Here is a 5136-nt window from a genome sequence, read left to right on the forward strand (position 1 = left end):
CAAAACTGCAAATACTCCCTAATCATTAGACTAACCACTATAAAATTGCTATTTTCTAGAGAAACGGAGACAACAAAGGTTCCAACCTCTTGAACTTCATCATATTTTATTACATGATTCAAATATGTATTAAAACAGTATTCTCAAATCTTTTGAATTTTTCTCAAAATCTATGTGTTAACCCTTAAACATTAAACCTTCGGTAAAATATACTAAATGATTCGGTAATGCTATACTGAACACATTTGATTTTTTATTGTTGTTTTAAAATTTTTAATCACATTATACATTTGTATTAATGTATATTAAATTCTCTTTCATAGTACATGAGCATCGGTTTATTTTTTTGTCAACTAATTTAGTAAAACTTCATAATACTATATAATTGACTCCATTAATATAAATCGTATATTCTCAGAAAATACAATTTAAAAATAGAAATCTAAAAAGTGACATTCAATATGACATCATGTTTGAAGGTTGCAACTATAATTAAAACATCATTTTAATTTTTGAATTTTTCTCAAATCTATGTGTACCCCTACAAAAAATTGAATTTTTGGTAAATGCTATATATACTAAAGCCTATGATCTTCAGTTTTTGTTTTAAAATTTCTAAACACATTCTATATTTTTATTTATGTATTTAAAACTCCTTCATGGTACATGGGTATTTTTTTTATTTGTTGTCAATTAATTAAGTAAACTTCGTATACTCCCTAATTGGTGGACTAACCACTATAAATTTTATTTTTCTTCAAAAAAAACGAAGACAACAAAAGTTCCAAACTTTTTTGACCATCATCATATGTTAGTGAATGATGCAACTATGCATTAAAACAGTATTTTCATATTTTTGAATTTTTCTCAAAATCTATGTGCTAACCCCTATGAAAATATTGCATTTTGGTAAATGCTCTATATAGTGAAGCCTATGATCTTTAGTGTTGTTTTAAAATTTGTAAACACATTTTAAATTTATATCAATGTATATTAAACTCTCTTTCATGGTACATAGACATCGTTTTATTTCTTTGTCAATTAATCTAGTAAATATTCATAAGACTCCCTAAATTGTGGATTAACCACTATAAAATCGCTATTTTCTAAAGAAACGGTGACAACGAAGTTCCAAACTTCTTTGACCTTCATCATATGTTAGTGAAGTATGCAACTATGTATTAAAAGAGAATTTTCATATTTTTGAATTTTTTTTCAAAATCTATGTGTTAACACTACGAAAATATTGATTTTTCGGTAAATGCTCTATATACTAAGCCTATGATTTTTAGTGTTGTTTTTAATTTTCAAAAACATTCTACATTTTTATTAATGTATATTAAACTCTCTTTCATGGTACATAAGTATCATTTTAATTTTTTATCAATTATTTAGTAAAACTTCATAATACTCCCTCAATTGGTGGACTAACCACTATAAAATCGGTATTTTCTAGAAAAACGGAGACAACAAAAGTTCAAACCTCTTGCCTTCATCATATGTTAGTGAAGGAAGAAACTATGCATTAAAACAGTATTTTCATATTTTTGAATTTTTCTCAAAATTAATGTGTTAACCCCTTTGAAATATTGAATTTTTTCGGTAATGCTCTATATACTGAAGCCTGTGATCTTTAATGTTGTTTTAAAATTTATAACACATTCTACATTTTTATTAATGTATATTAAACTCTCTTTCATGGTACATGAGCATCGTTTTAATTTTTTTGTCAATTAATTTAGTAAAACTTCATAATACTCCCTAAATTGGTGGATTAACCACTATAAAATCGTTTTTTCTAGAGAAACCACTACAAAAAACGAGGTCTGTAGCATCACTTATTTTAAACTTTTATATCACTTGTTGAATGACACAAATGTATTACCATCACTTAAATAATTGATTCCGATAGTGGCGATGCATATAAGGCATCGGTTATAGTAACTGATGGTTATACTTCTATCAATTATAGTAAATGATACTATAATGCATCCCTTATCATAACTGATATAAATATTTGTGACGCTTAGCATAAATGATTTATTATGTGCATCGATTATTTTAAACGTTGTAAGTACTTGCGTCAGGTTTTTTAGATGATGCATTTTTATATCATTTGAAATATCTGATGTTAATATTAGCATTACTTCTTTATAAACAATGGAAAATGTGTTATCAGTTATAACAATTGATACTAATAATGGTAACGCTTTTGTTTAAGTGATTGTAAAAATTGTTTCACTTATTTATTGATGTTAATATATCACTGTTGCATCATTTAATATATTTGCTACTAATACTCATGCATCACTTATGTAACTGAAGTAATATATTTTCGTTCAATAATTACAAATTAAATTCATTAAAACAATAAAAAAAATTAATAATAAAAAGAAATTATTTTTCAGATAAATATCCAAATGCATACAAAAGTCTAATATTAAAACGGGAACCAAACAAAAACCATAGTAGCTAATAAAATAAATAATCCAACCAATGGTCTAAACTTAATTATTAAAAGTTTATGCGCCGTACTCTAATCCAGATGATCTCTGTTTTGGGTTGCCTGTAAAAAATCAGATTAGATTTATTTCTTTTGAAAAAAAAGACTAATGCTTAAAAAAAATAAATAAATGTTTAACATAAAACTCGTAAAGTACCTCAGAGTTTTGTTGATTGACCAAATTTGATAAATATCAGCAAAATTTGGTTGATTGGCCAGTTTGACAGAACACCAGCTAATTTGGCACCACCGCTCCATTAGTCACATACATATTAGTATATAAGTAATATTTATAAACAATAACACCAATAAAATACAAAACAGTAATTAGTATAAAATAACCTGAATAGTAGTAGCACCAACTAATTGTTGGATCATTCCCCTGCTAAATTCTGGACTTGACTTTGCAATCCTGAACTTGTGACTTTAGCTCAACAACTTCAGAATTTGACGCTGCTAAATTTGGAGTATTGGACATTTTCAATAGCTTTGAAGGTGTAGGTCCACGTCCTAGGCACCGGACTCGTCCTGATCGCTCTGGTCCAAAAACTTTGGAATATTCATCGTCTAAACTTGCAGTGATATTTGATCTTTCAACTGAAAGATTTTCACTCATCAAAAGTGTGAGTTCATCCTGAAATATTTAAACAATATAAACATGTATAATTTAATGGTTTTATAAATATTAGTTATAAGCTTTTATATTTAAAGGAACTAACCGCACGACTCTTTGCTTCTTCACAAACAAGTTCCATCAGACTTCTTACGGCTTGCAATGAAAAATTCTGCTCTGCATGGTGTTCTTCTTGTTTTGTCTTTCTAAAGAAATATAAGAAAAAAAATATTTAACTTATTGTCCAATATAAACATAATATGTACCTACATGAATGGTTTGAAGAATCAACAAATTATGCAAACTCAAATTACTTACAATGTTGCGTCGCTTCCTTGCAAAACTCTTTCTTCCGCAGACATGTGGCAAAGTATTCTTTTTCTGGTTATTGATATTTCGTTCACGCATTTTCTGAAATTTGATATGTAATACTAAAAAGTTAGTCCCAAATCTAGTAATAGTATAAATATATTGTATATTCAATACATAACATACCTTCCATTTTTTCAGTGAATCTAAAGAAACAAAACCATTCCACTGATCTTCCGGAACCATGGCAGGACGATTCAGAACTGTTTCAGTACGGTCACTCCGTTTGTACATCTTCCAGAGACGAACTTTAAAATCCTTACATCTGCTCCCTAATACACTTAGAACATAGTTCTTTTTTGTGTCCGGGTTATCAAACCAATTTGTCTATAACAAAAGTCATAGATTTTTTAGTACAAATTACTAGTTAGAAAAGTATAAACCAATAACTATGTTGCAAGAGTAATAATATTTTTTGTTACCAGAATAATGTCCCAGGCTTTGTCCTTCCTGTGAGGAGCAAATACCCTCCAATCGGCATAGTCAATTGGCACAAAATTAACATCATTGCTCAACTGACCTAACCAAGACCCCAATAAACCTCCAAATCTTCATCAGGCTGGCCACAATCTTCATCAAAATGAACTATCACTCTACGGTTTTGCAGTTTCCAAACTTCTTTTGTTGTCAACGTTTGTTCTTCTATTTCTCCTTCTCCATTTGCATCTATTTAATAATCAGACAATGCATTAGTTATCAAACTAAAACTAAATATATATCAGTTACATAACACTAATAGGTGTCAATAAAAAAACTGAACGTTACCTCTGATTTGCACTTTCCATTTGAAAGTGTTACACTCTGGAGCAAACTGTGGTGGACAACTGAAATCCAACTGCGTCTCTAAAAACTGCGAATCCTCCGGTGCTTGTGTATCATCAGAATCTGTGAAATCCATAACTCTACATAGAAAAATATAAACCTAGTTAATATTGAGAAATATACTGATGAATCACATTAAAGATAGTTAAAACTATTAATATTGAAATCATTATGTATATAACCTGAACTGTAAGCGCTATAAATATTTACTTCTTCAAAAAAATATTATGATAGGCTACTATCCCCCATGTCATATAAATCTCTAGGTTGGACATGCACAGCAATATTCCATCCTTGCTCACATGGATCTTCTACATAATACACCATTTTTGCTTGAGAGGCCAAGACATACGGTTCGTCTTCTTCTTCTTCATCCCCCGTGTGTAAAACACGATCAAAGTTCACCATGTTATGACCATAAACAAAGTTTGTAGCCTCGACTACTGCGAGTATCAGCCCATTTACACTTGAAAAGCACAACTCTAAAAGTCTCATAGAAGTTTAGTTCGATAACTTCTACTAACTTCCCATAATAAGCTATATCTCCTGCTTTAGGATTTTGATCACGCGAGCTCGCATAACTCACCGTATTAGCATTCACATAAACACCACTGTTTTGTGTTTTCAGGCCATCATCTCTTCCTGATGCTCTAAACTTATAGCCATTGATATTATATGATGAATATTTCACTACTTTTTCAGACGGGCCCAAAGCTAAGCATCTAATATCGTCAGACACACCTTCAACATCATTTTTTTCTACCCTATCTTTAAGCCATTTCCCAAAATTAAGATGCACTTCTCTGTCAACATCTAAGACGTGATTCCG

The 5136-nt window shown here is 29.8% G+C and overlaps 1 pseudogene; it reads right to left on the reverse strand.

Moving 5' to 3' along the window:
* Positions 1-2888: 2888 nt before the first annotated feature.
* LOC125603067 lies at positions 2889-4383 on the reverse strand (annotated as a pseudogene).
* Positions 4384-5136: the final 753 nt, after the last annotated feature.

This window comes from Brassica napus, unplaced genomic scaffold (assembly GCF_020379485.1).
Source record: "Brassica napus cultivar Da-Ae unplaced genomic scaffold, Da-Ae ScsIHWf_3082;HRSCAF=3894, whole genome shotgun sequence".
Classification (NCBI taxonomy): Eukaryota; Viridiplantae; Streptophyta; class Magnoliopsida; order Brassicales; family Brassicaceae; genus Brassica; species Brassica napus.